The sequence below is a fragment of the Thalassophryne amazonica genome, chromosome 23, assembly GCF_902500255.1.
Source record: "Thalassophryne amazonica chromosome 23, fThaAma1.1, whole genome shotgun sequence".
Lineage (NCBI taxonomy): Eukaryota > Metazoa > Chordata > Actinopteri > Batrachoidiformes > Batrachoididae > Thalassophryne > Thalassophryne amazonica.
The window spans coordinates 2,114,630-2,139,379 of NC_047125.1; the positions used below are offsets into that span (position 1 = coordinate 2,114,630).

A 24,750-nucleotide genomic window follows, 5' to 3' on the forward strand; every position below is an offset into this window, starting at 1 on the left:
AACCATGAAGTCAAAGGAATTGTCTGTAGACTTCTGAGACAAGATTGTCTCCATGCAAAAATCTGGGGAAGGGAACAAAAACATTTCTGCTGCTTTGATGGTCCCAATGAGCACAGGAGCCTCCATCAACCATCAATGGACGAAGTTCAGATCCACCAGGGTACCCATCTAAACTGAGCGAGTGGAAGAAAGGCCTTTAGTGCAGCTTCTTGTTCTGACTATAACACAAAGTTAACTCCCAAGTTTTTCATCGCCAACTAGAATCAAAACATACCAATCATATATTTCTGAACTCTTCCACATCAAACTCCATCGTGTTGATGTTTACAAAGTGCTTCAGTGATAACAGATGAAGTTGCTCAAATAAATTTGTCTCATTAATACTTTTAAAAGAGCAGAGGGTGATTTACAAATATCCCTCGATTTGTACACGTGCTTTATGATCCACAAACACAAAAGCATTTGCAAAACTGAAAATTCTGTCCTGTGTTTAGCTGCACTGCCCCCCGCCAGTCAAAATGCATAGAGCAACACTGCCATCTACTGGATGGAAATGAGAATAGCGACATACATATTTGTGGATCTCAACTGAAGTTTTGTGCTGAGAATATCTCAATACTGCGTAAGTGAGCAACACAATGAATACGTGTAAACGGTGATCTACAAATGCTGAATCACACTTCAGAAACAGAATTTTCAGTTTTGCAAATGCTTTTGTGTTTGTGGAGCAAAGCACGTGTACAAATAGCGGAATAAAATCACCCTCTGTGCATTTGCAAGTATTAATGAGACAAATTTAACTCCATATGAGTCTTACTTTTGTCCTGTTCATGTCCACTTAAACTTTTTTTTTTACACCACTATCGATGTCTTTAACGTGGTCTTCCTTCTCTCTGTAATTTTGATCATGTTATGATGCAGCTTGACAAACTAAACTTGCAGAAACTCAAAATGTCCACATCCGGGTTCTTTCAGTGACTTTAGATATTACAGAGATTCTGATTGGATGAAAGTTCGCTGTTGTAGAAAAAGTAAACAATGATGTTGAGCGTTTTAGTTTGGAGTTTCAGCAGCACTATGATGGTTCACATGTATATGAGGAAAGATTTAACTGGCACCGACGACCCGCGCTGCACCAACACCCAAACATTTTCTCAACAGATTTACTCTGATCTCAGAAATGGACCAGAAAAACTCTGAAATCCACGGATCTGTGGAAAATTCTCATCCCTGATCCAGACAGGTTTTAAGATCAGTGGAATTTATCTGCTGAATCCAGATGTTTTTCTGGAGTCTAGAAGTTTCTTTCCAGCTGCTGTCAGACTGAATTTGTCAAACTCAGACTGTGTGACTCTGAGTGAACACAAAGTGTTTGATTTTGGAGTTCAGTAACATTCACACGTGGCTGAGTTTTGCTCTGATTCAAACCGGATCAGATTTTCACCAGTCTGAACTGAGACTGAGATCAATCAATCAATCAACTTTTTTTTTTATATAGCGCCAAATCACAACAAACAGTTGCCCCAAGGCGCTCTATATTGTAAGGCAAGGCCATACAATAATTATGAAAAACCCCAACGGTCAAAACGACCCCCTATGAGCAAGCACTTGGCTACAGTGGGAAGGAAAAACTCCCTTTTAACAGGAAGAAACCTCCAGCAGAACCAGGCTCAGGGAGGGGCAGTCTTCTGCTGAGACTGGTTGGGGCCGAGGGAAAGAACCAGGAAAAAGACATGCCGAGAAGGGGGGCAGAGATCGATCACTAATGATTAAATGCAGAGTGATGCATACTCTGAGGACTCATACTGCATGAGGACTGAAGGTCACTCGAGTGGTGTCTCTGGACTCTTTAAGCGCACTTTGATCTCATCCCTGATTTTGCTGCCGACTGTCTCACAAAGACGACACAGCGGTCGCTCTATTTTTCAGAACATTTTTCCTTTAATTTAGTTTCTCTTCAGGAAAATCTACAAAATCTTCTTGAAACAATCACTTTGGACACAACCTTCAGTCCATCACCTGCTCACTTCTCTCAGCTGTGACGTCTCCTCACAGCACTTTGTCCTGGTTGACCTCCAGCCTTGATAAGCTCCGCCCTCTTACCTCCAACATCCAGCTGACTGAAGCTGTCAGAAACCTGATCAGAGCAGCTGAACAGCAGCGTTGTAAATCTGGACACCCTGTTGTCCTCAGTTCATGTCCGTCTCTTCTGTCATGTTGATCTTCCAGCATTTCTGCTGCCAAATTGTCTCCATGACAGAATCAGAAACGCCGCTGATTCAGGAAAAATGTTGTTCCCCTTTAAGACACTCCTCGTTCCACCTCCACCATCGACCTCTGACCTTACAGGTACAGCAGCAGACATCATGAACCGGTTCTAGTTAATAACCAGAGCTCACCCAGGTTTATTCTCCTAATTATTTCCCTGCACTATGCAGGTGAGGAAAATGATGACACACCACAAATAAAATTCTTTACCAACAGCTGTAAATTCTGTAAGAGTCATTTTAGTGTTTACACTATTGTGTAAATAGACTTTTGAATAAAACCTGAAGTAGCAGCTGAAATGTTGACAGCAGTGTGTCGACTGGATCAGAGGACAGAAATTTACTGGAAATATTTTTGCTGGAAGTTGAGATTCTCCTCCAAAAATTCAATGACTGTTTAAAATTCCTTGAATATCATCTTGTGGTGATTTTTTTTGTTCCTCTCTTTCATGCAATTTGGGAACTTGTACAACTGTGGTTGAATTTCATGGTTTTTCATGACCAAAAGTTGGCATTTAAAATTCAACATGGAAGAATAGAAATTCAAACAAAACTAAATTCACCAGTTTGGTAAATTTTATTGTTTTCCAAACACACAATATTTGTTTTCAACAAAATCATAATTTTGTGAAGAACAACTGAGAACAGTGTGTAAATAAATCAACCTAATATGAAACAAAATGAAAACTTTTACATGAATTTGACTTAATGAAATCCATTTTTTACTAAAATTTATTGTTTCATATATCCACAAGGATGAATTATGAACAGTGTTTAAAAAAAACAAAACAAAACCAACAGAATTAAAATATATCAGAAACTGAAAGAGAAAAAAGTGTTTTGGTGAATTTCACTATTTTCACCATAAAAAATTTTCTACAATTTTCAAAACAATTCAAAAGTTCAATATTGTGAGAGGAAGGATTGTAAATCAGTGTTTAGATGAAACAAACAAAAACAAACATCAAAATCCATCAAGAAGTGAAGGAAAAAATTTGGGTGAATTTCAGTTTTCACCCTAAAAAAGTCCATATTTTCCTAAAAACTTACAATTCCAACATTAAGACGTCATTACACTCAGAGAAACAGATATGGCATCAGATCAGTGCCAAAACCACTCATGTAAAAAATAAATAAATAAATAAAATGCGTTCAGGCATATTATATTATTTCACACGCGTAGATATTAACTGCGTGTGCAAAGATGTCATGCCAAAAACAGAAAGTATCCCAATGTATTTTCAATGTAGCTCCCTTCATCCAACTGTATGTTTTCTGTTCTTGTCTGTCTGTTCTGTTTTGAGCATTTATCCAGTCCAAATTCCATACCAATGTCTTTGGAGAACTTATGGACAGTTTCCAAGAGCTGACTGAGTCCCTTTTTTGTGTTGGCATAGATTTTCAAATCTTCCATGAACAGCAGATGGTTCACGAGTTTTTTGATTTTTCCTTCCTCTGCCTCTACTTAAGTCATACCTGATGTCATGCTCCTTCAGGATCTTGCTGAGCGGGTCCATGATTAAGCAGAATAAGAGAGGTGAAAGGCTGTCTCCTTGAAGTATCCCTCTCTGAACTCGTACGTCTGGGATTGTTATTTGTCCCTCTGTGTGATTGAGGGTGATGGTGGTGTTCCACTTGTTCATTTGTGCTCTCAGGAAAGATCTTATTTCCTCATTGATGTTGTAGAGTTCTAAGCACCTCATGATCCAGGAGTGTGGTACGCTGTCAAATGACTTTTTGTAATCAATCCAAGCCATGCTGAGGTTCCTCCTCCTTTTTTGCAGTCCTCCAGGATAACTTTGTCTATCAGTAACTGGTCTTTAGCTCCTAATCTTCTTCTGGAACAACCTCTCTGTTCATTTTCCAGGTAGCCACCCGTGTCAAGATGTTCATAAATGGCATCAGTTATGATTCCTGTCAGCCATTTGTACATTGTTGTTTGGCAGCAGATGGGTCTGTACTTGTTGGGAAGCTGTGTTTCCTTGGTCTTTGGTAGTAGGCTTGTGTTCCCTGTCGTTAGCCAGTCTGGTGTGTCCTCTTCTCCGTTCAATATTTTTGTGAAAGCCACGACATAATGTTGGTGTAATGCTGTCAGTCTTTTCAGCCAAAAATTTGGGATTTTGTCGATGCCAGGTGCCTTGAAGTTACCGTATTCACTCATTTTCTTTCCGATTTCCTCTTCAGTGATTACAATTGCTGGCATTTGCTGTTTGTCTTTGTTTTTCTGTTGTATTTTTTCAATTCACTCAGCCTCTTGGTGTTGTTTTGGGTCTTCAAAGAGTGGTCTCCAGAATTTTTCAATTTCTTCTCTCTCAGGTGGCTGTTGTACTTCTATTGTGTCGTTTCCCAAATTCCTGTACACAAGTCTGGGATTTTTGCAAATTGTTTATCTGTTTTGCTTGTATTTTCTTGTCTTTGTTCCTAATCTGTGCTGCAAAATCTTTCACCAAGGCTTGATGTTCAGCCTCCCACCCAGCTGTTTATCTTCAACATTGTATTTTCTTGTAATGCAATTTACTTTTTAAGATTCCTTTTGTGGTTTTGGCTTCCCAAAAATGTTATTTGGGAGATCTCTGCTCTTAGTCAGCTGATTTTTTTGTTGTAATTTCTTTTTCCATTGTGGCACAGTATACTTTTTCTTAATTCTGGTTCCTTTTCTCTCCAAATCTTGTGGGGCTAATTTACTTTGTATGTACCATGCTGCTCCATAATTTACACAGTTTAAATCTGTCAATGTGGTTCCTTCTGGGACCAGTTTAGTCAGTCCCAGGTTAACTTTCTGCAGGATAGTTTTGAATTTTTTTATTCCCCTTTAATTTAGACAGTTTTGGACGCTCTTTCATGTCCATTTTTCTTGTTTCATCAATCTTATTTGCCAATTCCTCTTCTAATTCCTGCTGTTCTGTGTCTGTGTGCACCTGAATGGCTCATTTTTTGGGGGGGCAGTGAATGACTATGAATTATCATGTGTTTGTTCAGAGTGCCCTTCTGTTTCTGTCTTTAATTATGATCAGAACGGCTAAATGGTGTGTCTGGTATGAATTATCATGTGTCTGCTCAGGGTGCCTTTTTGTCCAAAACTTTGACCACACTCAGAACAGACAAATGCTTTTTGCCTTTTTTTTTTTTTTATTTCTCTTCAATTTCTTTTTTTACAGAGATTTTTGCCCTGTATGAATTATCATGTGTGTGTTCAGAGTGCTCTTGTGCCCAAATCTTTGACCACACGTAGAACACACAAATACTTTTTGTCCTGTATGAATTATCATGTGTCTGTTCAGCTTGCCCTTTTCTCCAAATCTTTTACCGCACTCAGAACAGACAAATGCTTTTTTCCCTGTATGAATTATCATGTGTGTGTTCAGAGTGCTCTTGTGCCCAAATCTTTGACCACACTTAGAACACACAAACACTTTTTGCCTTTTGTTTTTTCATTTCACTTTGATGTCTTTTTAGTAGAATGCAATGGGCCCCAAACCTGGGGTCTAAAGTTGCATCCTAGGTTCTATAGTTATCTTAACCAGATCTGGCATTGTATCGTTCCCTTAATCGCAGACAACTGCACCTCATGTGCACTTGGGTGACCGGGGATTGCCTCAAGGTATTTCTTCAGGTTCTTCTTCATCAGGCCTGTTGCTCCTACCACAACTGGAATGATATCGATGTCTTTCAATGACCATGTTGTTCTTAGGTCATTTTTTAGGTCTTGGTATTTTGAGATCTTTCCCCTTTCAGCTCGATTCAGGCCGTAATCATTGGGGACTGTCACATCAATGATTTTGGCTGTTTTCTCTTGCTTGTTCCAGATGACGATATCAGGTTTGATTGCACCTCCTTCTATGTGTCTTCCTGCTGGGATCTCTTTGTCGTAGAAGATCGTTATTTTTCCATTGGATGAGACTGGTGTTGGCTCGTGCTCCCAGACATGTTCTTTGACTTCCAACTCCAGTTCCTTGCAGATCTTCCAGTGGAGATATTGACAGATCTTGTTATGTCTGGATGTATAATGCCCATCTGCCATGAGGATCTGGCATGCTGATGTTAGATGGTTTACACTCTCAACAGCTGTATGACAGAATCGGCATTTATCATTTTGTGAGATCCCTGCCATTTTTTTGAAGCCATTAGTTAGAAGTCCCTGATCTTGTGCTCCAATCAGAATTCTTTCTCCATCAAAACCAAGTTTTCCATTTTTTAGCCACTGTATTGATCCAACTTTGTCGATGTATTCCTTTTCGAGTTCTTCTTGGAAACGTCCGGCTCTTTTGTGTTGTTTCCATCTTTCCACTCGATGTTTTCCTTCTTTTTTGCAGTATTGTTCTCTGGTCTGTCTTGCAAGTTTTGTTGCAGGCGTGAGACTGTTGCTTTTTCTCTCTTGTAGAAGTTCTCCGCCAAAGTTTTTTGCCAGTTTAGTGATTGAGGTCCGTTCACTTATGGCCTCGTGGTGTTGTGTGACCGTTTTTATGATTTCTTCTTCAGAGCTCTTTAAGTACTGGCCAATACTTATTATCGATGCTCTGTAGGCCTGGTTGATTTCAGTAAGACTCATACCGCCTTCTCTGCGAGGTAGGTATATTCTGTCCATGCACTGATTTCTGTATGTGATTTTGTGGAGGGTGAGCATTTTTCTGGTTTTTGTGTCCAATTTGTTAAGTTCGCATTGTGGCCAGTTCACTATGCCAAATCCATAGGTCACCACTGGTATTGCAAACTGGTTTATGGCTGTGATTTTATTTTTTGGTGTCAGTTGTGTTTTGCAGATCTTTTTTAAGCGGTTTAGGTATTCTTTTGTTGTTTTTGTTCTCATTTTCTTGTGTTCAATTGAATTACTTTGTTCAATTCCCAAGTATTTGTATGTGGAGTCTGCAGCCAGGTCTGCAATGTAGCTCCCTTCATCTAATTGTATGTTTTCGGTTTTTGTCTTTTTTCCTTTTGTCATTGTGCATTTTGAGCATTTATCCAGTCCAAATTCCATGCCAATGTCTTTTGAGAACTTATGGGCAGTTTCCACGAGTTGAGTGAGTCCGTTTTTTGTGTTGGCATAGATTTTCAAATCATCCATGAACAACAGATGGTTCACAAGTTTTTGGTTTTCCTTTCCTTTGTCTTTACTTAAGTCATATCCAATGTCTTGCTCCTTCAGGATCTTGCTGAGCGGGTCCATGATTAAGCAGAATAAGAGAGGTGAAAGGCTGTCTCCTTGAAGTATCCCTCTCTGAACTCGTACGTCTGGGATTGTTATTTGTCCCTCTGTGTGATTGAGGGTGATGGTGGTGTTCCACTTGTTCATTTGTGCTTTCAGGAAGGTTCTTATTTTCTCATTGATGTTGTATAGTTCTAAGCACCTCAAGATCCAGGAGTGTGGTACACTGTCAAATGCCTTTTTGTAATCAATCCAAGCCATGCTGAGGTTCCTCTGCCTTGTTTTGCAGTCCTCCAGGATAGCTTTGTCTGTCAGTAACTGGTCTTTAGCTCCTAATCTTCTTTTGGAACATCCTTTCTGTTCATTTTCCAGGTAGCCACCATTGTCAAGATGTTCATAAATGGCATCAGCTATGATTCCTGTCAGCCATTTGTATGTTGTTGTTAGGCAGCAGATGGGTCTGTACTTGTTGGGAAGCTGTATTTCCTTGGTCTTTGGAATTAGGCTTGTGTTCCCTGTCGTTAGCCAGTCTGGTGTGTCCTCTTCTCCGTTCAATATTTTTGTGAAAGCCACAGCATAATGGTGGTGTAATGCTGTCAGTCTTTTCAGCCAAAAATTTGGGATTTTGTCGATGCCAGGTGCCTTGAAGTTACTGTATTCACTCATTTTCTTTCTGATCTCTTCTTCATTGATTACAATTGCTGGCATTTGTTGTTTGTCTTTGTTTTTCTGTTGTATTTTTTCAATCCACTCAGCCTCTTGGTGTTGTTTTGGGTCTTCAAAGAGTGGTCTCCAAAATTTTTCAATTTCCTTTCTCTCAGGTGGTTGTTGTACTTCTATTGTGTCATTTGCCAGCTTTCTGTACACTAGTCTGGGGTTTGTTGCAAATAGTTTGTTTATCTGTTTTGCTTGTATTTTCTTGTCTTTATTCCTAATTTGTGCTGCAAAAGCTTTTACTAAGGCTTGATGTTCAGCCAGCCTTCCACCTAGAAGTTTGTCTTCAACATTGTATTTTCTTTTAATGCGATTTATTTTTTTTAGAAGATTCTTTTTGTGGTTCTTGTTTCCCAAAAATGTGGCCATTTGGGAGATCTCTGCTCTTAGGCAGCTGATTTTTTGTTGTAATTTCTTTTTCCATCGTGGCATGATATTCTTTTTATTTGTGGTACTGTTTCTCTCCAAATCTTGTGGGGCTAATTTACTTTGTATGTACCATGCCGCTCCATAATTTACAGAGTTTAACTCTGTCAATGTGGCTCCTCTTGGGACCAGTTTGGTCAGTCCTATGTTAACTTTTTGAAGGATATTTTTGAATTTTTTATTCTCTTTTAGTTTAGTCAGCTTTGGGCGCTCTTTCATGTCCATTTTTCTTGTTTCTTCAATCTTATTTGCCAATTCCTTTTCTAGTTCCTGCTGTTCTGGGTCTGTGTGCACCTGTGAATTATTTTGTAGATGAGCTGGTGAGTTGTTCGTTTTTTCGGTGGGCAATGAGTTGCTCGTTTTTTCAGAGGGCAGTGAGTTGTTCATTTTTTCGGGAGGCAGTAAATGGTTTGGTTTTTCGTGAGGCAGTGAGTGGTTTGGTTTTTCGTGAGGCAGTGAGTGGTTCGGTTTTTCGTGAGGCAGTGAGTGGTTCGGTTTTTCGGGAGGCAGTGAGTGGTTCGGTTTTTCGGGAGGCAGTGAATTGTTCGGTTTTTCGGGAGGCAGTGAGTTGTTCGGTTTTTCGGGAGGCATTGAGTTGTTCGGTTTTTCGGGAGGCATTGAGTTGTTCGGTTTTTCGGGAGGCATTGAGTTGTTCGGTTTTTTGGGAGGCAGTAAATGGTTTGGTTTTTCGGGAGGCAGTGAATGGTTCGTTTTTTCGGGGGGTAGTGAGTTGCTCGTTTTTTTGGGGGGGCAATGACTTGTTCATTTTTTCGGGAGGCAATAAATGGTTCGGTTTTTCGGGAGGCAGTGGATGGTTTGTTTTTTCGGGGATAAACTTTTTTTGAGGGCAATCATTTTTTGGTGGTGTAATGGGTTGCGTCAGAGGGCAGATGCCTTCTCTTATCATTTTCTCAACCTCCTGTTGCATTGTTTTTATTTCATTATCTGAGAAATGTTTTTGTTTGATAAAGTTTGATTTTTGGGTTGTGAGATTCTTACAAGTGATGTCTTTCTTACTTGGGCAGTGGTGGTGGAATATTTTTTGCCATTCTTTGGATGTCTTTGTCTGATTTTTGGGGTATTTTATTTTGGCATATTCTTTTGCCCACAACAGTATCCATTCTTCCTCCCTCTTCCACTGACTCCTTTTAAACTGTAGTTGCTTCCCTTTATCCAGCAACTGATAGTCTTTTATCGCTTCCATTTGGGCTTCTTCCTTTATTTTTTTTATTTCTTCAGTCGTCAGATATTTTGCGATCTGTGAGGCAATCGATTCCAGTTTTGCGGTAGTTGTGGCTTCTTTCTTTTGTGTAGGTAAATCCGCTTCTTTTATGCGTTCCTCAAATACTGCTTTTTTCTTTCTGCCCCACTTCTCATGCCTTGAGTAAGTGAAACAGTGAAAGATCTTTTTTTTTCTCTTCAATGGTCCAATTAACTGTGGTGTAGTTTCGCTTGTTTCTTTTGGCCCATTGATGCTGTTGTTGCTGGAGTCCAGGATCAGAACTATGCTGATCTGGTGGATTATCCAGCTGAGTGTTCTTCTGTTTAGTTCCAGAACTGTCTGAACTCCTGCCACTGGTATCTGGTTGTAAATGACTGTTTGGACCTGAGTTGCTGGCTGGTTGTGGTCCTCCACTGTTCTCTCCATCAGCTTCTGCTGTCAGTGTTCTGTGTACAGATGAGCTGCTGGCTACAGGCTCAGCCTCTGTGCTCTCATCACTTGGGCTTTGATGAAGCTGTGATGACTCTGGTTTTTCATCATCATTTTCACTCTTCACAGGGACGGCAGTGAAACCAAACTTGGTGAGATCTGCCTCCTCCAGCTGCTGACCTATCCACAGCTTCTCTTCTTCTTTAAGGTCCTGGTGTTCAGGGGGAGTTTCTTCTTTAATCACCAACAAAAGCTGCAAGTCTCTTTTGTTCTCTTCTTTTAAATGACTCATTTCTTCTTCCTGGTCTGTGATCACTCCTTGATCAGCAGGTGTTAGCTGTAGTTTCAACATGTCCCTCAGCTGCTGGACTTCAGACATGTTTGTAGAAAGACTCGTAGTCAGTCGCAGAGCGCTGTTCTGTCCGGTCGCGAATGAATTATCATGTGTGTTTTCAGGTTGCTTTTTTGTCCAAACCTTTGACCACACTCAGAACAGACAAACGCTTTTTGCCCTGTATGAATTATCATGTGTGTTTTCAGATTGCTTTTTTGTCCAAACCTTTGACCACACTCAGAACAGACAAACGCTTTTTGTCCTGTCTGAATTCTAGTGTGTTTGTTCAGAATACCCTTCTGTTTTTGTCTTTTACTCTGATCAGAACAGCTAAATGGTTTTCCACTTGCTTTCCTCCCCTTTTGTTGCTCTGAGTTGTTCATGTGACCAGATGCTTTTCCATATTTAGATCCTTTAAATTGTTTTTCATCAGTGTTGCCTGAACCAACAATATTGGTATTTTTCTGACAGTTAAAACTTGACTGAAGTTCTCTGGTCTGTTTCCAGTCATCACTGTCATCAGTCTCACTTCCAGAACTGTCTGAACTCCTGCCACTGGTATCTGGTTGTAAATGACTGTTTGGACCTGAGTTGCTGGCTGGTTGTGGTCCTCCATCGTCCTCTCCATCAGCTTCTCCTGTCAGTGTTCTGTGTACAGATGAGCTGCTGGCTACAGGAGAGGAGCCTGAAAGCTGAAGGCTCTGCCTCCCATTCTACTCTTACAAACCCTAGGAACCACAAGTAAGCCCGCAGTCTGAGAGCGAAGCGCTCTAATGGGGTAATATGGTACTACGAGGTCCCTAAGATAGGATGGGACCTGATTATTCAAAACCTTATAAGTAAGAAGAAGAATTTTAAATTCTATTCTAGAATTAACAGGAAGCCAATGAAGAGAGGCCAACACGGGTGAGATATGCTCTCCTGCTAGTCCCCGTCAGTACTCTAGCTGCAGCATTCTGAACCAACTGAAGGCTTTTTAGGGAACTTTTAGGACAACCTGATAATAATGAATTACAATAGTCCAGCCTAGAGGAAATAAATGCATGAATTAGTTTTTCAGCATCACTCTGAGACAAGACCTTTCTGATTTTAGAGATATTGCGTAAATGCAAAAAGGCAGTCCTACATATTTGTTTAATATGCGCTTTGAATGACATATCCTGATCAAAAATAACTCCAAGATTTCTCACAGTATTACTAGAGATCAGGGAAATGCCATCCAGAGTAACGATCTGGTTAGACACCATGCTTCTAAGATTTGTGGGGCCAAGTACAATAACTTCAGTTTTATCTGAGTTTAAAAGCAGGAAATTAGAGGTCATCCATGTCTTTATGTCTGTAAGACAATCCTGCAGTTTAGCTAATTGGTGTGTATCCTCTGGCTTCATGGATAGATAAAGCTGGGTATCATCTGCGTAACAATGAAAATTTAAGCAATACCGTCTAATAATACTGCCCAAGGGAAGCATGTATAAAGTGAATAAAATTGGTCCTAGCACAGAACCTTGTGGAACTCCATAATTAACTTTAGTCTGTGAAGAAGATTCCCCATTTACATGAACAAACTGTAATCTATTAGACAAATATGATTCAAACCACCGCAGCGCAGTGCCTTTAATACCTATGACATGCTCTAATCTCTGTAATAAAATTTTATGGTCAACAGTATCAAAAGCAGCACTGAGGTCCAACAGAACAAGCACAGAGATGAGTCCACTGTCTGAGGCCATAAGAAGATCATTTGTAACCTTCACTAATGCTGTTTCTGTACTATGATGAATTCTAAAACCTGACTGAAACTCTTCAAATAGACCATTCCTCTGCAGGTGATCAGTTAGCTGTTTTACAACTACCCTCTCAAGAATCTTTGAGAGAAAAGGAAGGTTGGAGATTGGCCTATAATTAGCTAAGATAGCTGGGTCAAGTGATGGCTTTTTAAGTAATGGTTTAATTACTGCCACCTTAAAGGCCTGTGGTACATAACCAACTAACAAAGATAGATTGATCATATTTAAGATTGAAGCATTAAATAATGGTAGGACTTCCTTGAGCAGCCTGGCAGGAATGGGGTCTAATAAGCATGTTGATGGTTTGGATGAAGTAACTAATGAAAATAACTCAGACAGAACAATCGGAGAGAAAGAGTCTAACCAAATACCGGCATCACTGAAAGCAGCCAAAGATAACGATACATCTTTGGGATGGTTATGAGTAATTTTTTCTCTAATAGTCAAACTTTTGTTAGCAAAGAAAGTCATGAAGTCATCACTAGTTAAAGTTAATGGAATACTCAGCTCAATAGAGCTCTGACTCTTTGTCAGCCTGGCTACAGTGCTGAAAAGAAACCTGGGGTTGTTCTTATTTTCTTCAATTAGTGATGAGTAGAAAGATGTCCTAGCTTCACGGAGGGCTTTCTTATAGAGCAACAAACTATTTTTCCAGGCTAAGTGAAGATCTTCTAAATTAGTGAGACGCCATTTCCTCTCCAACTTACGGGTTATCTGCTTTAAGCTACGAGTTTGTGAGTTATACCACGGAGTCAGACACTTCTGATTTAAAGCTCTCTTTTTCAGAGGAGCTACAGCATCCAAAGTTGTCTTCAATGAGGATGTAAAACTATTGACGAGATACTCTATCTCCCTTACAGAGTTTAGGTAGCTACTCTGCTCTGTGTTGGTATATGACATTAGAGAACATAAAGAAGGAATCACATCCTTAAACCTAGTTACAGCGCTTTCTGAAAGACTTCTAGTGTAATGAAACTTATTCCCCACTGCAGGGTAGTCCATCAGGGTAAATGTAAATGTTATTAAAAAATGATCAGACAGAAGGGAGTTTTCAGGGAATACTGTTAAGTCCTCTATTTCCATACCATAATTCAGAACAAGATCCAAAATATGATTAAAGTGGTGGGTGGACTCATTTACTTTTTGAGCAAAGCCGATAGAGTCTAATAATAGATTAAATGCAGTGTTGAGGCTGTCATTCTCAGCATCTGTGTGGATGTTAAAATCGCCCACTATAATTATCTTATCTGAGCTAAGCACTAAGTCAGACAAAAGGTCTGAAAATTCACAGAGAAACTCACAGTAACGACCAGGTGGACGATAGATAATAACAAATAAAACTGGTTTTTGGGACTTCCAATTTGGATGGACAAGACTAAGAGACAAGCTTTCAAATGAATTAAAGCTCTGTCTAGGTTTTTGATTAATTAATAAGCTGGAATGGAAGATTGCTGCTAATCCTCCGCCCCGGCCCGTGCTACGAGCATTCTGACAGTTAGTGTGACTCGGGGGTGTTGACTCATTTAAACTAACATATTCATCCTGCTGTAACCAAGTTTCTGTTAGGCAGAATAAATCAATACGTTGATCAATTATTATATCATTTACCAACAGGGACTTAGAAGAAAGAGACCTAATGTTTAATAGACCACATTTAACTGTTTTAGTCTGTGGTGCAATTAAAGGTGCTATATTATTTTTTCTTTTTGAATTTTTATGCTTAAATAGATTTTTGCTAGTTATTGGTGGTCTGGGAGCAGGCACCGTCTCTACGGGGATGGGGTAATAAGGGGATGGCAGGGGGAGAGAAGCTGCAGAGAGGTGTATAAGACCACAGCTCTGCCTCCTGGTCCCAACGCTAGACAGTCACAGTTTGGAGGATCCAAAAAAATTGGCCAGATTTCTAGAAATGAGAGCTGCTCCCTCTAAAGTGGGATGGATGCCGTCTCTCCTAACAAGACCAGGTTTTCCCCAGAAGCTTTGCCAATTATCAATGAAGCCCACCTCATTTTTTGGACACCACTCAGACAGCCAGCAATTCAAGGAGAACATGCGGCTAAACATGACACTCCCGGTCTGATTGGGGAGGGGCCCAGAGAAAACAACAGAGTCCGACATTGTTTTTGCAAAGTTACACACCGATTTAATGTTAATTTTAGTGACCTCCGATTGGCGTAACCGAGTGTCATTACTGCCGACGTGAATTACAATCTTACCAAATTTACGCTTAGCCTTAGCCAGCAATTTCAAATGTCCTTCGATGTCGCCTGCTCTGGCCCCCGGAAGACAATTGACAATGGTTGCTGGTGTCGCTAACTTCACATTTCTCAAAACAGAGGTCGCCAATAACCAGAGTTTGATCCTCGGCGGGTGTGTCGTCGAGTGGGGAAAAACGGTTAGAGATGTGAACGGGTTGACGGTGTACACGGGGCTTCTGTTTAGGGCTACGCTTCCTCCTCACAGTCACCCAGTCAGCCTGCTTTCCCGACTGCACGGGATCTGCCAGGGGGGAACTAACGGCGGCTAAGCTACCTTGGTCCGCACCGACTACAGGGGCCTGGCTAGCTGTAGAATTTTCCACGGTGCGGAGCCGAGCCTCCACTTCGCCCAGCCTGGCCTCCAAAGCTACGAATAAGCTGCACTTATTACAAGTACCGTTACTGCTAAAGGAGGCCGAGGAATAACTACACATTTCACACCCAGAGCAGAAAAGTGCGGGAGAGACAGGAGAAGCCGCCATGCTAAATCGGCTAAGAGCTAGTAGCTACGCTAAGCTAGCGGATTCCCAAAAACACACAAAGTGAATAATGTGCAAATAATCCAGAGGTGATTCAGCAGAAGGAGTGCCCCAATCAAGGCACCAAACAGGCCATGAAGCAGCACAGGCAACACAGGACAACGGTGCTAAAATAAAATAAAAATAAAAATGAAAGCGTTAGCAAGCTAGTTAGCCTGCCAACGCTAATGAAAGTTAGCTGATAAAAGTGCTCCGTCGCGATGTTTCGACCGTTAGAGGTCTTCCTTAGGCGTTGGAGCACAGTAAAAAGTTAAACAAAATTAAAAAGTAAAAAAAGTAAAAAGTAAAAAAGTCTTGAAAAAGACTGTTAGTTCAAGTCCAAAGCAGCAGGTAGCAGTCTCTGTGTAAACAGTCCCAACAGAGAGCCCTCCAAATCCAACCTCCAGTTGAAAATGCCAAAAATGCCAGTCATCCATTAGAGAACATAAAGAAGGAATCATATCCTTAAACCTAGTTACAGCGCTTTCTGAAAGACTTCTACTGTAATGAAACTTATTCCCCACTGCTGGGTAGTCCATCAGAGTAAATGTAAATGTTATTAAGAAATGATCAGACAGAAGGGAGTTTTCAGGGAATACTGTTAAGTCTTCAATTTCCATACCATAAGTCAGAACAAGATCTAAGATATGATTAAAGTGGTGGGTGGACTCTTACTTTTTGAGCAAAGCCAATAGAGTCTAATAATAGATTAAATGCAGTGTTGAGGCTGTCATTCTCAGCATCTGTGTGGATGTTAAAATCGCCCACTATAATTATCTTATCTGAGCTAAGCACTAAGTCAGACAAAAGGTCTGAAAATTCACAGAGAAACTCACAGTAACGACCAGGTAGACGATAGATAACAAATAAAACTGGTTTTTGGGACTCCCAATTTGGATGGACAAGACTAAGAGTCAAGCTTTCAAATGAATTAAAGCTCTGTCTGGGTTTTTGATTAATTAATAAGCTGGAATGGAAGATTGCTGCTAATCCTCCACCCCGGCCCGTGCTACGAGCATTCTGACAGTTAGTGTGACTCGGGGGTGTTGACTCATTTAAACTAACATATTCATCCTGCTGTAACCAGGTTTCTGTAACGCAGAATAAATCAATATGTTGATCAATTATTATATCATTTACCAACAGGGACTTAGAAGAGAGAGACCTAATGTTTAATAGACCGCATTTAACTGTTTTAGTCTGTGGTGCAGTTGAAGGTGCTATATTATTTTTTTTTTTTTAATTTTTATGCTTAAATAGATTTTTGCTGATTATTGGTAGTCTGGGAGCAGGCACCGTCTCTACGGGGATGGGGTAATGAGGGGATGGCATTGAACCTTCAATGATCTCGCTGTCATAATCTTTCAATTTATAAACGGGCGGCGCACGTTGTATACATTCTGACACCGTGAACATTTCATCTGTAAAACTTTGTTCATATTTTTTATCAAAAACTCTCCTGAGCTTGGAGACCCTGACTATATCTCCGACCTTATATTTAAACTTCGCAGGCCTCCTGCGTAGGGTGGATGCCCTGTACAAATTTTGAAACACTTGATCTACGTTTCGAGCATTAACCTCATTCGGTCTCATCTTAATGCTTTTATGATAACTCTCGTTATAAGCCGCGAGTAAAGACGGCAGGACGTCGATGTATCTTCGTGTGTTTTTAGCAGTAAAATATCTCCACATTCTCGTCTTTAGCGTGCGATTAAACCTCTCGACAACCGAGGCTTTCAGATCACTGGCCGTGGCAAAATGTAGAATCCGGTGTTTTTTCATTAAATCCTTGAACGGTTTGTTAAAAACTCTTTCCCAGCATCAGTCTGCAGCTTCAGAGGCACCCCGCTGTGCTTTAAGAGCGAGGCAAAGGTCTGTGAGACTTCGCGCCCTTGCTTTGACTTCAGGGCTCTGGCATATGCTTTTTTTTGAGAAGATATCGATAACGGTGAGCAGGTACTTGTACCCGTCGTTAAAATCTGATAACCCATGCATGTCGCATAAATCCGCCTGAAATTGGTTAAGCGGGTTTGTGACAAATACTCTATTTCTTGGAAAATACGTCCTGGCAGGTTTGTGTAATGTGTATGCATCTTCCCCCGACAGGAAATCTCTGATATGCTTCATACGAATTTTAGATCCGTGTTGATCGCGCAGAGCCCTGCGTAAACGCTCCGGTCCTCCAAAACTCCCCCGATTTACCGGACTATAATACATATCCCTCATTAAACCCTCATCACCCATCTTTTAAGGCGGATCTCTTCAGAATGATGAACCGGATAGTCCTTTTTCATTTTTATGTTTTAGCGAACATAAATATTAGTCTTTTGTTTTAAATAGGCGCTCTTGGAAACGTTAAATTGAACTCTGATTCAGTACCACGGAGAGAGCTCACAGAACAGCCTCGACCTTTTAATAAGACCGTGTTAATACCCCGCATTAATTCATACGAGAACCTTTTTTCCACCAAAACCTCGTTTGTATGACTCTGTCTTGCTATATGAAGCGCCTTGGGGCAACTGTTTTGTTGTGGTTTGGCGCTATATAAATTTGATTTGAAAACATTTCACCCTTTTTTTCAACAATATTATTGGAAAAAACACTGACCGTCTAAGTTTTAGAATGTATGCTTTATTACATTCATTAAAGTCACACACATAGAGAAAAAACAATTGTTCATGTTTATTAAACACATCATACGTGGAGGAAAAAAGTATACGTTCACGTACAAAACTGGAAAACTGAGTAATACATCTCCCCCGCATTTACGGTTTATTTCAGTATTCAGCTGTAAAAGTGTAGGAACAATCTCCCCTCTGGGCAGTTCCAGCTGTTTCACGCGGCACGCCATCACATCCACAAACAGAGTGTATAATGTAAGCAGGTGCAGCGGATTACACCGTGTAAAATCGTCAGTGGTCAAAACAGAGATTTCCAGTAATACGTTGTACAGAGATTTTTCAGATGAATGGAGAGCCTCGTTGTAGATATGTTCTGTCCAGACTCCGGGCCCGGGGCGACGTCTGATAACGTCGAAGACCCTCTCCATAACGCATGAAGGCGGGGTGTCTGGGGTCTCCAGCCTGCGAATGACTGCCCGCTCCAGCTTATACGAGAGTCCACGTATAATATACGTAAACTTCCTGCAGGCTTTGAAGAGACTCATCACACAATTACCCATGACTGTAAACAATATAATGATATTAAAAAAAAAAGAAGCAGGTTTTCTTCCTTCAGTCGTCTGGGTTATAGACGGCTACCATCCCCTCCAGGTCGAGATCGACGTCTTCACTGAAACATGTGTACAGTTCGTTGATCTTTGCTTCAAAATTATCAGTGTATTTCAGCTCAGTGAGGATGTTTTCTACTGCCCCCTGGACCCTCGCCGCCGATGGGTTGAGGAAGCGCTGGGCTAGGAGTTTTACCACAGCCGGAATGAAGGTCGGTCTCCAGAGTCTCACCATTAATCTCTCAAAATGTCCGGTAAAGAAATATTCATTTAACGGGTCCAGGCACTCATGCTGGCGCTGGCTGGGGTGATCAATCTCACACCCGTAACAGAGTTTTTGTCTGTAACTTTTGATCACAGCCAAAAGTAAGTGGGCCACGCCGACTTTCACCGTTTTCAGGAATTCCTCTGACAGGAACCCGTCTGGCTGGTCTGATGCATAAGATGTGGTGTATTTCTCAGCCCGCTCGAGGTCTTGTACCTCCCCCGGACTCGCGGCCTCCGTGACAGCGGGAAGAGAGCCCACGCCTCCCGGGCTGGAAAGCGCGTGAGAAGGATGGATCTCACCCCAGACCGATTCGAGCTGAACTCCCCATGGGCTCTCGTACCCGGCGCGGGTCCGTGAAGCCTTCTGGCGCCGGTCCTGGTTCACGACCGGCTCGGCGGATCTCGTCCAGGCCTGCCCCGGGGATGGCGGGTCTCTTCCACAGGCGAGTGCACAGTCACAAGCGATGTCATCGGCCGGGGCGATGGGGGAGGTTGAGGAGGTCATGCTGGTTCGTCGTCCGATGCTTAAATGAGATGTGGTCCGCTGGTTTTTTTATAGAAATCCCCGTGCATGCGGGGGAGGAGCTACGGCAGAGGTTTTTTTTGTTGTTTGTTTGTTTGTTTTTTGAAGTAGAAAGAGGGGCCAAGTTTTTTCGTACTTCGATCACGTCCCTCCAGGCCAGACACCTTGTAAAAAGACCCGTAGAATAAGCTTTGTTTTTCTGTCTTCAAACAAGCCCAGCGAACGACCCCCTCATCAGGAAATCGGATGTAATAAAACATTCAAGCTTCAACCAAAGATTCAAGCTTCTCTACTATGTTATAAAAGACCATCCGGCGTGACACCCCCGCTGCGCAGGTCATACACACACATGCACGCACACCTCCGAAACACACACGCACACCTCCGAAACACACACACGCACACACACACACCTCCGAAACACACACACGCACGCACGCACGCACACACACACACACACACGCACGCACGCACGCACCCATGCACGCACACACACCCACACACACCCGAAACACACAGCGTCTGCAACAGGTATTACAGCCGTGGGGTCATGTTTCCGTGAGGAGCTCTATGCGTGGGTATTTGACCGTGTTGCTGCAAAGACAGCCGTTACAGCCGAGAGACGGTTATTTTTAACCCTTCTTTAAGTATTAAAAAACAGAAAAGGAGACGCATTAATTTAAGAATTAAAAAATATTAAAGGCGTATTAAAATATTCATGTTTAATCACTAAATTGAAGAAAACCTCCCATAATTATGCAAAAGATACAGTATTTTTTATTACTTCTTTAATTGAGGCATTAAAAACCATAAAAGGATGCGCTTTAATTTAAGAATTAAAAAATATTAAAGGCGTATTAAAATATTCGTGTTTAATCACTAAATTGAAGAAAACCTCCCATAATTATGCATAAGATACGGTATTTTTTATTCCTTCTTTAAATGAGGCATTAAAAACCATAAAAGGACGCGCTTTAATTTAAGAATTAAAAATATTAAAGGGGTATTAAATATTAGACACTGCTTTATGTTTAATTATTTCAGAATTAGTTAATTCTTTAATACATTAAAAAGATCTAGGTATTTTTTAATCGTTCTTTAATTCATGAAATAAAATGACATTAAAATATTAGACCCGGGTGGGAGGGGAGGTAGGGCTTGGAGGCGGCGCTTGGGGCGGGGTTAGGGGAGGAGCTTGGGGTGGGTCTAGGGGAGGAGCTTGGGGGCGGGACTTAAGGGCGGGACATAGTGACGTAATCGATTCTGATTGGCTGGACGTCATAAGGGGCGGGATTAGGGGCGGGGCTTAGTGACGTAGTCGATTCTGATCGGCTGACAGGGCCATAAATCAGTTATGAACATAAGGTCTCTCAGTATTCTCTCTCGCCATCATTGAAAAATGGTGACGTGCTGCAACCCGCCCCTTTTATGTGAACGCGCACAAACTCCACTTAGGTTAACACAGGTTCAACAAATCAACATCTTATTCAGCGTCGTAGTACCGATTAACACCACTTGGGGAAACCATGTTTTGTCAACCCCGGTTTAAGAGGTTGACCCTGGGTTACATCTGAGTAAGTTAACCCCGCTTCGTAGTACAGGCCCAAGGAGTGTGGTACACTGTCAAATGCCTTTTTGTAGTCAATCCAAGCCATGCTGAGGTTCCTCCTCCTTTTCTTGCAGTCCTCCAGGATAGATTTGTCTGTCTGTAACTGGTCTTTAGCTCCTAATCTTCTTCTGGAAACACCTTTCTGTTCATTTTCCAGGTAGCCACCAGTCAATATCAAGTCAATATGTTCGTAAATGTCAGCATCTATGATTCCTGTCAGTCATTTGTACGTTGTTGTTAGGCAGCAGATGGGTCTGTACTTGTTGGGAAGCTGTGTTTCCTTGGTCTTTGGTAGTAGGCTTGTGTTCCCAGTCGTTATCCAGTCTGGTGTGTCCTCTTCTCTGTTCAATATTTTTGTGAAAGTCACAGCATAATGTTGGTGTAATGCTGTCAGTCTTTTCAGCCAAAAATTTGGGATTTTGTCCATGCCAGGTGCCTTGAAGTTTCTGTATTCACTCATTTTCTTTCTGATTTCCTCTTCAGTGATTACAGTTTCTGGTATTTGCTGTTTGTCTTTGCTTTTCTGTTTTATTTTTTCAATCCATTCAGCCTCTTGGTGTTGTTTTGGGTCTTCAAAGAGTGGTCTCCAGAATTTTTCAATTTCCTCTCTCTCAGGTAGTTGTTGTACTTCTATTGTGTTGTTTGCCAACTTCCTGTACACAAGCCTGGGGTTTTTTGTGAATTATCCGTTTTGCTTGTATTTTGTCTTTGTTCCTAATCTGTGCAGAAAAATCTTTCACTAAGGCTTGATGTTCAGCCTCCCACCCCAGCTATTTATCTTCAACACTGCATTTTCTTTTAATGCAATTTACTTTTTTAAGGAGATTCCTTTTATGGTTTTAACCTCCCAAAAATGTGGGCATTTGGGAGATCTCTGCTCTTAGGCGGCTGATTTTTTGTTGTAATTTCTTTTTCCATTGTGGCACAGTATTCTTTTTCTTAATTCTGGTTCCTTTTCTCTCCAAATCTTGTGGGGCTAATTTACTTTGTATGTACCATGCTGCTCCATAATTTAGAGAGTTTAAATCTGTCAATGTGGTTCCTTCGGTGACTAGTTTAGCCAGTCCCAGGTTAACTTTTTGCAGGATAGTTTTTAATTTTTTTTATTCTCCTTTAATTTAGTCAGTTTTGGACGCTCTTTCATGTCCAATTTTCTTGTTTCCTCAATCTTATTTGCCTATTCCTCTTCTAGTTCCTGCTGTTCTGGGTCTGTGTGCACCTGTATATTGTTTTGTAGATGAGCTGGTGAATGGCTCATTTTTTGGGGGGCCAGTGAATGACTTTGAATTATGCGTTTGTTCAGAATGCCCTTCTGTTTCTGTCTTTTAGTCTGATCAGAACAGCTAAATGGTGTGTCTGGTATGAATTATCATGTGTCTGCTCAGGGTGCCTTTTTGTCCAAAACTTTGACCACACTCAGAACAGATAAATGCTTTTTGTCTTTTGGTTTTTCATTTATCTTTGATGTCTTTTTAGTAGAATGCAATGGGCCCCAAACCTGGGGTCTAAAGTTGCACCCTAGGTTCTATAGTTATCTTAACCAGATCTGGCATTGTATCCGAGGGCTCTCTTCAAGAGGGTGATCGTTCCCTTAATCGCAGACAACTGCACCTCATGTGCACTTGGGTGACCGGGGATTGCCTCAAGGTATTTCTTCAGGTTCTTCTTCATCAGGCCTGTTGCTCCCACCACAACTGGGATGATATCGATGTCTTTCAATGACCATGTTGTTCTTAGGTCATTTTTCAGGTCTTGGTATTTCGAGATCTTTCCCCTTTCAGCTCGATGCAGGCCGTAATCATTGGGGACTGTCACATCAATGATTTTGGCTGTTTTCTCTTGCTTGTTCCAGATGACAATATCAGGTTTGATTGCACCTCCTTCAATGTGTCTTCCTGCTGGGATCTCTTTGTCGTAGAAGATCGTTACTTTTCCGCTGGATGAGACTGGTGTTGGCTCGTGCTCCCAGACATGTTCTTTGACTTCCATCTCCAGTTCCTTGCAGATCTTCCAGTGGAGATATTGACAGATCTTGTTGTGTCTGGATGTATAATGCCCATCTGCCATGAGGATCTGGCATGCTGAAGTTAGATGGTTTACACTCTCAACAGCTGTATGGCAGAATCGGCATTTATCATTCTGTGAGATCCCTGCCATTTTTTTGAAGCCATTTGTTAGACGTCCCTGATCTTGTGCTCCAATCAGAATTCTTTCTCCATCAAAACCAAGTTTGCCATTTTTTAGCCACTGCATTGATCCAACTTTGTCGATGTATTCCTTTTCGAGTTCTTCTTGGAAACGTCCGGCTCTTTTGTGCTGTTTCCATCTTTCCACTCGATGTTTTCCTTCTATTTTGCTGTATTGTTCTCTGGTCTGTCTTGCAAGTTTTGTTGCAGGCATGAGACTGTTGCTTTTTCTCTCTTGTAGAAGTTCTCCGCCAAAGTTTTTTGCCAGTTTAGTGATTGAGGTCCGTTCAGTTATGGCCTTGTGATGTTGTTTGACCGTTTTTATGATTTCTTCTTCAGAGCTCTTTAAGTACTGTCCAATACTTATTATCGATGCTCTGTGGGCCTGGTTGATTTCAGTAAGACCCATACCGCCTTCTCTGCGAGGGAGATATATTCTGTCCATGCACTGATTTCTGTATGTGATTTTGTGGAGGGTGAGCATTTTCCTGGTTTTTGTGTCCAATTTATTAAGCTCACATTGTGGCCAGTTCACTATGCCAAACCCATAGGTCACCACTGGTATTGCAAACTGGTTTATGGCTGTGATCTTATTTTTTGGTGTCAGCTGTGTTTTGCAGATCTTTAAGCGGTTTAGGTATTCTTTTGTTGTTTTTGTTCTCATTTTCTTGTGCTCAATTGAATTACTTTGTTCAATTCCCAAGTATTTGTATGTGGAGTCTGCAGCCAGATCTTCAATGTAGCTCCCTTCATCCAATTGTATGTTTTCGGTTTTTGTCTTTTTTCCTTTTGTCATTGTGCATTTTGAGCATTTATCCAGTCCAAATTCCATGCCAATGTCTTTTGAGAACTTATGGGCAGTTTCCACGAGCTGAGTGATTCCGTTTTTTGTGTTGGCATAGATTTTCAAATCGTCCATGAACAACAGATGGTTCATAAGTTTTTGGTTTTCCTTTCCTTTGTCTTTACTTAAGTCATATCCGATGTCTTGCTCCTTCAGGATCTTGCTGAGCGGGTCCATGATTAAGCAGAATAAGAGAGGTGAAAGGCTGTCTCCCTGAAGTATCCCTCTCTGAACTCGTACGTCTGGGATTGTTATTTGTCCCTCTGTGTGATTGAGGGTGATGGTGGTGTTCCACTTGTTCATTTGTGCTCTCAGGAAAGATCTTATTTCCTCATTGATGTTGTAGAGTTCTAAGCACCTCATGATCCAGGAGTGTGGTACACTGTCAAATGCCTTTTTGTAATCAATCCAAGCCATGCTGAGGTTCCTCTGCCTTGTTTTGCAGTCCTCCAGGATAGCTTTGTCTGTCAGTAACTGGTCTTTAGCTCCTAATCTTCTTTTGGAACATCCTTTCTGTTCATTTTCCAGGTAGCCACCAGTGTCAAGATGTTCATAAATGGCATCAGTTATGATTCCTGTCAGCCATTTGTACGTTGTTGTTAGGCAGCAGATGGGTCTGTACTTGTTGGGAAGCTGTGTTTCCTTGGTCTTTGGAATTAGGCTTGTGTTCCCTGTCGTTAGCCAGTCTGGTGTGTCCTCTTCTCCACTGAATATTTTTGTGAAAGCCACAGCATAATGTTGGTGTAATGCTGTCAGTCTTTTGAGCCAAAAATTTGGGATTTTGTCGATGCCAGGTGCCTTGAAGTTACTGTATTCACTCATTTTCTTTCTGATCTCTTCTTCATTGATTACAATTGCTGGCATTTGTTGTTTGTCTTTGTTTTTCTGTTGTATTTTTTCAATCCACTCAGCCTCTTGGTGTTGTTTTGGGTCTTCAAGGAGTGGTCTCCAGAATTTTTCAATTTCCTCTCTCTCAGGTGGCTGTTGTACTTCT

The 24,750-nt window shown here is 41.3% G+C and overlaps 2 long non-coding RNA genes across 2 annotated transcripts in view; both read left to right on the forward strand.

Moving 5' to 3' along the window:
* Positions 1–24,750, forward strand: part of LOC117504894 — a 797,517-nt gene that overhangs the window by 444,826 nt on the left and 327,941 nt on the right. The window lies entirely within an intron of this gene.
* On the forward strand, positions 5,537–22,172 carry LOC117504935. The gene is made up of 3 exons (XR_004558993.1): positions 5,537–5,620; positions 5,869–5,880; positions 22,112–22,172. It is a non-coding gene; the product is annotated as an uncharacterized LOC117504935 (long non-coding RNA).